Raw genomic sequence first — 8861 nt, forward strand, 5'->3', positions numbered from 1 at the left:
AGTTTCCCCAGCCTATTCGTGCATATATTATCAGATGTATAGTAAACTTAAGCTTGTAAATATTGTAGACGCCGGCGCGTGGTGGGCTGGAGGGGAGAATGAATGCGGCATGTAGATCATTATGCTGTGTGGATCATTAGTCATCCATCTCGGCTGGCTCTAGCGGGCAAAAGAAATATCTCCGTTTCAACGTTATTCTCATGTCAAGCACGTGAATAAAGTTTTATTGACGTAATGCTATTTAAGACACCATTTAACATAAAACGATTAGTGAAATAAAAAACTACGTCGGCTTTCCATCTTTTTTAGGTAGGGATCACAATGATCTAGGATTTGTCAGTCGTAGTTTGGGCCTGGGTGGTTGTGAATAGCGTACGAGACTACGGAGCTGTTTCACCACAGATTGATTAGTATTAACTGACGGTTAAATGTTATGCCGTCTCTATTTGTTTTGTACCTACGAATAGATGGAGACGGCATCACATTTAACCGTCAGTTAACACTAATCAATGGGTGGTGAAACAGCCCCTACGAGTAGTAGGATAAATTTAGGTTGGTGTAGTTAACGATATCAGCACAGGTGGGGCCACAGAACTAAATATAAGGAATATAAATGTCACGGGAGCTACTAGTTAAGCTTATTATTCAGAAAATGTATGGTACATTTCGTAAGTTAATGAGTTTTATTAAAACCCATGCACACTCACAAAACGTACCTATGAGCATTAAGAAGAAATTTAAATTACATGTATGTACCTAATGTGTTCTGAATTTAAATAAAGCAACAATAGGTGGATGTTATGTTTCAGACACGCTCAGCTATTAATAAAGGCATTTTAAGGCTGTATACTCGTATTTTTGGAAGCATAAGAACAATAAAGTCGCGTTCAAAGTGTAGGGATTAATATTGCAGTACCACTACCATGAGTACAGTGGCCGTACTCGATAGAGACGATGTAAATTATTTGAATGGAGAATTGTACAGCGCCTATACAAATAATTTACGCCGTCGCTATCGAGTACGGTCACTGTAAGTAAACTCATGGCAGTGGTACTGGGATCATGGATCAAAGTAAGAAGCCACTGATAGCAAACAAAGAAAGCGTCGTCGTTGGTAGATACAAACCAAAGGTAATGCAATGCATTGTCAGGTAGGTGCTAGTGTACCTAGACAGATTATATTATTATATCACTTCATTCACACAAACCTGCGAAGCAATTCAATGGTGCGTGTGAAGTTCCCAATCCGCACTGGGCCCGCGTGGGAACTACGGCCCAAGCCCTCTTGTTCTGAGAGGAGGCCTGTGCCCAGCAGTGGGACGTATATAGGCTGAATGATGATGATGATGAAGTAAAAATATAATATTAGTCGTTATTAAATTATTTTATTGAATTTATAATAAATCCACAGTTATCAATCGAAAACATATCGAAGTCGCGCCAAACCGTAACTACAAAAATAGCCCAATTATTCATTCATGACTATTAGAGCCTAGTTGCTTCGAATTCTGGGTGCCTTCGAAATCTACTTCTTCGAACTCTGCCCAGAGGACTGATGTTTGAACTCGGAAATATCACTAAAAAATGGTGAAAAATATTGCTATTTAAATTGTCTCCACTCACATTTTTGTAACTTTTGGACAGGATTTTTGAGTGGTGAAATTTCTAAGATCTATAATTAGGTAAGAACTACTAAAGCCCATTGTATCAATCACCATAATTTCACTACAAGTTCTAGAGGCAACTCAACCTTGTATACAGCTTACGTATTCTCGCTGTAGCAACCAGGTTTATGATTTAGGTCATTTACTCGTTGATCTTAAAATCTGATCTTTGTTTTTTTTTAAACCAGTCGGTCTGTGAACTTAGAAGTATCTAAATTTAATTACAGCAAAATCAAAGCATCAGTGAACTTTCATTGGATCAGCATAAATTGATAACGGTTTTGGGGTCATTGACTGCAATAGTCAGTATCTGATGTGATGAGTGAATTCCGTTATTTAGACATGTGACGTTGTGTTACGTGTAGAGTAGGGAAATTTGAAGCAAGTATCACGTGACGAGGTGGCCGAGTGGTTAAGGCGTTGGACTGCTAATCCAATGTGCTCTGCACGCGTGGGTTCGAATCCCATCCTCGTCGTTTCTTTTCTGCCCAGTTTCTTTCATTATTATTTAAAAAAATATTATTATTATTATATTATAACATGTACTTCTGTCTTCAATTTGTAGGCACCTTTGATTTTCTTAACTTTTATTATTGTTATTTTATTATAAATATTTATTAATAACCGTGGAAAATTTATTTAAGAATATAAACTTATAGAAAATAGAAACATATATTTATTAATTATAATTATAACTTACATGGTTTAAATTTATGATATGAAGATAACTTTTCGTAAAGAGTTTTATGTACACATACATACCTACCACACTATAGCCCTTAGTCAATAAAAAATCTCGTAGAAACTAAAAGTCACAAAGATAGTGCTCTAGTTGTAATATAAATAGGAAATGAAACTCCCTCGCATTACGCTCCCGTTCATTGCACGCGCGGCCATTAAATCATTTTCCATCGAATAAGTTTTTACTTACACTTGGCTTAACCAGTGTTTACATATGGTGTCGGCGTCTGTGGGCAACAACAGAGGGGTTCATTGAACCAAATTTATTTATTTAGATTGCGTTTTACGCGAATATGAATAAGTAAACTGTTTAATGTTTTGTTATTATTAATAAGTACGTGATTTTTTTCAAGAAAATATTTAATGATTATTTGTTTTATTAATTTATAAAATCGATAACTTATTTACTGGTTATTGGCACACAGCAGTTTTCCCGCCAAGTTCGTTGATATTATTTATAGATCAAGCAAAAATTTAGTTAAATACCAGAAACTATAATTTCTGGTTTAGACGCTGATTACATGATGAAATCGTATTGAGCGAACGACTAAATTACTTAATTTTAACAAAAAACCTTTCAACATCTTTCATCATATATGATAGGAACAAAATATATATTTTATTATTATTAAATTTCATCGGCCAAGGTACAACGTATTTTTAGTGTCCTAGGTACAACGTATCCAGTTTTTTAGGTAAGAATGCGTCCAAAACGCACATCGATTTAGGTTTAGGCTGAAATAGCCCTACTGTTCCGTAGCTAATTAACTTAACTTCAACATAGTTTATTGACTTTTATTACGAAAAATTAAAACATTAAATAAATAAGCTTCATTTAAAGTTCAAAAAAGTACTTCTTGTAAAGGGATTTTTATTTTCATGATTTTCTCACACAGTACATTCAGTGTTACGTTTCGTTACTAACTTTACTTTGATACTTCCCGCCGACGGTTCAAATGGCATAGCTGGTAATAGCACATGATTATTAAAATAATGCGGGAACATATAAATTTAAACGACTGTCCGAGGTACAACTATGGCCAAGGTACAACAGTTTCCCCTACTCATGGGCAGGCGGCATTTCATCGACAACATTAGTACCTATTTAAGTGCCTGTGATAGGTTAATTTAATAAAGTTAAATGTATCCAGTTCACGTCATAATTGTTGTCAATGACGAAGCAGGTGTTAGTATAAGTACATAACTGTGAGGAAATTTCGAAAATTGGAACATTAATGCTTACAAAAAAATTGTTACACTCATTATTTTACATAATGTTCCCAATTTTATGCTGAAAGTGTTAAGTAGGTACTTTTATTGACATCTAAGATTTCATTAGCATAAGCTTCCATTTCATTAAAAAAAATCCTTTTTGTCTGTCAGACTGTCAGCAATATACTGTAGAACCATTTGATTCCTGAGCTATCGTAGAACGTTTTCACAGTAAATATAATAATGATTTTCCTGGTCAGGCAATAGGATGCCACTATGTCATATTCTGTGATACTCGTAAAGTTCTAGGACGACATGATTCAGTTGATTTGATAGTATCTTCTTAATTTTGTTTAAGACTCTATCAACAAAAATAAAGAAAAACGTACCTACTTAAAACCTGTAACCAAAATTAGTGTAGGGTAGATGAGCATTATTTAATTTGAGGGTTGTTCGTTCAAATTGAGTTAACAATAGACCAGTCAACAGCAGGAGTAGAAGAGCGGTTGTGGTGTTCGAAATGATCTAAACACTCATTACCTTGATAGTAGAGTTGTGTGTAGATCATTTTGAGTACCGTCACCGAACCTGCACTTTATTTTGATTTGAAACATACTTAGATAGATATTTCATGTGAATTCTTGATTACACGCGGTTTAGCGGATGTAGTTGATATGTGCAAATAATAATTAAAATGTGGCATTGGTTCGGGGCAGGGCACGTGCTGACTCGCCAGGCCACGTGCCGGGTGCTCATTGTTGGAGGAGTTATTTATGAATATTGTTCATTGCAGAAGCGAGTGTTCGTCGCCACCTCCCCCGGCGACGCCGACAAGCACTTATGAACACGTTTGGTAACGCGCTTTTCATTGCTACTATAGTTGGACGACCGGATAGTCCAGTGGTTAGAGCACCTGACTATGAAGATTGAGGTCCCGGGTAGGGTTGCCAACTTTTATTAGAATAAATAGAGTATACCTACTTGATTTCTAAGGAGGTAAATAGAAAGTACTGAGTTTTTTTGGGTTTGATAATGGGTTTGCATAACATAACATGACTGGCACTAGTATAGTAATCATTGTGTAAAAAAGAGTATTTTAGCTATTAAGTGTTATAGATTATAGAGTACTTCTACATGAAATAGAGTACAATACTCTATTTCAGAGTGCAGTTTTCATCCCTAGCCCCGGGTTCGAACTCCGGTCGGGCCAGATATTTGTATGAAAAATACGAATGTTTGTTCTCGAGTCTTGGGTGTTTAATATGTATTTAAAGTTCGTCTCGTAATCGTTTTGTGCTACAGGCTCAATTCAATACTAACTTCGCACACGCCAAACGTAGTAGAAGAAGAAGAAGTATTTAAATATCTCTTTTTGAACAAAAAGTAATGAATACCTATTGATTGAGCAGAAGTCGGACTGTTGCAATTAAATTTATGTACAGTCGAGTTCATAAACTTGTAAGTAAAAAAATTATCAAAAATATCTGAACACGACACTATTGTTAATGGCGTAGAAGCGTGTTCAGATATTTTTGATCAAATTATTGCTCACAAGTTTATGAACTCGACTGTATTACGTAGTTTAATTTACTTTCTCTTTCACCAAATTTGCGAATTGTCCATTTAATAATGGCCCGTAACTATTTTATTTAAGAATATGAATATTATATACAACTATATTAAATATAATGACCCGGATAACTCACGTCTTAAATCGAGTTTAGCTCGACATGTTTCGGGCTAATCCGTAGCCCTTCGTCTTCGGAGCAACGCGACTCAGCGGCTGCTGCAACACGCGCACTGCGCGCCGCCTTAACGTACCTTTACAGAGCGATGTTGTTAGTGTTGTGTGCTACCCTACATTTGACAGTTGTAATGATGATGAAAACGCGGGTAGTTGTGTGCCGGTGTCAGTTTCGTCGGGTAGTCGCGCGAGCAGAGCGGCGGCGCGCAGTGCGCGTGTTGCAGCAGCCGCTGAGTCGCGTTGCTCCGAAGACGAAGGGCTACGGATTAGCCCGAAACATGTCGAGCTAAACTCGATTTAAGACGTGAGTTATCCGAGTCATTATATTTAATATGAGTGAGTCTCACGGTAGTTTAATGTTCAAAATTATATACAACTCCATATAGAAGCAATTTAAAGTACATATGTACATACTGTAATGTACATGTATTGTGCTATAAGAGCGGAACTCCTAAATTTAATCTAGCGTGCTCACGCCGAATTTGTATACCATTACTTGGAAATTTTGGAATGAAATTTAGATACATTCCCGCTTATCGACGGAAATAGTTGTATTTCAAATGCTCACATTTTCATGCTAATAGCTTGGTTTAAACTCTTTCCACGTACGTTGATAAAGAACACGTAATTCAAAAAGGTACTGAGCGACACCGTTCATTTTAATCAATTAGGTATGTAGCGAAACCCTGTCATATATTGTGCCATTGTTATTGTAGTTGATCTACTTTAAATTTAGGCCAGTTACATAGTCCTGAACTTCTGTTCTGAAGTTATGTACATAGTTCTGGTTTTAAACTTGAATTAGACCCGTTGCTCGCAGCATCCAATTTTTTTGACACAAATAAAACTTAGTGTAGGTGAAGCGCCCTTCGTCGTTGGAGGGACCTTCTATAGGCTGGAGTCGGCCAATAAATTATGAAATAGTACAGCGGTGTTATCTAAAGGCCGGCGATTGGTATCGGAAGTAGGGCGGGCGGCCGGAGGGGTGACTTCCGCGTTCCGGCTGCTGCCGCCGTAACTCATCATCAGCGCCCCGCGGGAGGCTCGAACACTTCTCCCTCGCGGAACACAAAGAAAAATAAAGATTTGTGTGAATTATACCCCCTACGCAAACGAAAAAGGGAATCACGAGATCCAAAAAGTCTGTACGCATGTTCGGTTTCGTTCTGAGTAGGTCGGTGGGATTTTTTTTAATTATTTAGATACTCTGAATGTGTTTTTTTTTCTCAGTTTCTCCGACTTCTGCATATTCTACTTAAAGGTTCTTCATTATACCTACAGCTTACAAACAGGTACATACCTGTAAGCTAAATAATAACAAGTTATTATTTTGTGACGTAACTACAAATTTACGATATTCAGACTTTTTTATTGGTTGTCCTGTAAGAGCTACCTTCATACCAAATTTCGAGTTTCTAGGACAACTGGAAGTACCTCTACAGTTTTTGGTTCCCGAGCAATTTGTATGGAAACACCTTTTTTAATAACTTTATCTTTTGGTTGCGTAGGTCCAGAGTGTGATTTCTTCACCGCGCCAAGCAGACCTGAGTATTTGAAATTAATTTCAGCTCGATACCCTGTATGCTATTGTGACTCACGTTACAAAACACTGTAACACAAGTAGCAGGATTCTGATTCGACTAAACACTGTATCTTCTCCAGATACCGTTACAGTGTTTTGTCGTAATAATCACACGATAAATTTGGATTGAGTGTTCTGATTTTTAAGTCCTTGTTTATTGTGAATCGGAATTTCTTCAGTTTTAACGTGTTTTAGCTTGAAATTTTATGAAAAAAATATTAACCTTATTTCATGTTTCTTTGTCCACAATTACTAGCATATTATTTGTAAATTATCCAAAAACTAAAATCGGATGAATATTGACGGGTTTGTGGCAAATTAAAGATGAAAAATTTTTTTCTTCGATTTCTGAAAAATAGTTTTTTTTTAGATAGTGTTTTGTCATGACACGGCAGCACGTGTTCCTGATATAAAGGGTATTGACAGACGGACGGATGGATCGGCAGACAGACGGACAGCAAATCGATACTTTGGAGGGTTCTGTTTTACACAAATGAGGTACAAAACCCTGAAAAGAACACGGAGGGAAGTTTATTTATTTTTGCAAAATAGTTTCAAACGCGTCTGATGTTAAATGAAAATGCGGCCTAAAGCCAAGTTTAGACTTGTAAAAAAAATTGTGCAAGTTGCATTACATTGCGGGGCTCGATTGACCACTACAAACTCGTTGGCTTTATGGCCTCGCAATGCAATGCAACTTGCACGATTTTTCTTACAAGTCTAAACTGCCTTAAGGTGGACGCGCGCTTGTCCAGTAAATGTCCATTCATACTTACTAAATTTTAAGGCAGACTTTTAGTGAACATCGCAGGCAGGGCATTCCAATCGTTAGTTTTACGGGTCATAAAGCTTTAACGAAACGGTTTTTTTAGGGTTCCGTAGGTACAACCTTTTTAGTTGCACCTTATCCGTCCGTCTGTGCGTCCTTCCTCCTTCTATCCGCGGCTTAGAGACTGTTAGTGTTAAGAAGCTATAACTTTGTATTTATCATTATAAATATTAACAACGTAGGTGTACGAGTATATAAAATTTTAAATATTTTTTTAGGGTGGGGACGTAGTGGGGACGATTTTACCTTTTAAACTCGTTGTGCGCACCGAGGGTTCCGTACAAATTCGTATGTAAATAGATCGAGGAGTTAGGACAAACAGACGGACAACACAGTGATCCTATAAGGGTTCCGTTTTTCCTTTTTTTAGGTACGGAACCCTAAAAAAAGGAAAACTGTCACAGTCTAGTTAACTTCACAAGTTAACGAGTAGGTAAGTATTGTATTGTATTGTAAACTCTTTATTGTACACAAAAACATATGTAATTAGATAACAAATAACAAAATAATAAGATGTAAAAAGGCGAACTTATGCCTTAAAGTCGTAAGTTGTAAGTCGTTCAAAACTTAATAGTTATCGCATACATAACTAACACAATCCCATCCCCACTCTGGGTTTGGCCCGACCCGCTCTTGACCGCTTTATTTTAATAAATTTACAGCTAACGGTTTCAGAATGATAAAGTTAACGGGCCGCTATAGGCGGTCGTCAAAACACTTGTCCCGATAGCGAGTAGCGACACAATGCATCCCGACGCGCACGCGCCGGTATCATGCTTCCGCACCAAAACATTTCAATTTGGAACACGGTTCACTAATGTTTCTACTAACCCACAGATACATCAAAGTAATGTAGGTTTGACGTAAATGTATGATAAGAAAAAAACACTGTCGATACGATATTTTTTGTTTCGTTCGGTGTTTAAATAAGCAAGAAGGCACCTTAGAGGACACGGGCTAACCCTCGTTGCTCTAAGGAAGACACTTAAATTATGTTTTCGCGTTTGTCTCGTTTTCAAGACCCTTTTTCACTTAGCGACTAGAGCGCCAGAGCATAACATAGAGTTATGAAATTTAGCAAGGAGTGGT

At 37.1% G+C, this 8861-nt stretch overlaps 1 non-coding gene across 1 annotated transcript; it reads left to right on the forward strand.

Annotated features, from left to right (window-relative positions):
• The first annotated feature begins 2058 nt into the window (after positions 1-2058).
• On the forward strand, positions 2059-2140 carry TRNAS-GCU (transfer RNA serine (anticodon GCU)). Its single transcript has one exon. It is a non-coding gene; the product is annotated as a tRNA-Ser (tRNA).
• Positions 2141-8861: the final 6721 nt, after the last annotated feature.

This window comes from Choristoneura fumiferana, chromosome Z, assembly GCF_025370935.1.
Source record: "Choristoneura fumiferana chromosome Z, NRCan_CFum_1, whole genome shotgun sequence".
Taxonomy (NCBI): Eukaryota; Metazoa; Arthropoda; class Insecta; order Lepidoptera; family Tortricidae; genus Choristoneura; species Choristoneura fumiferana.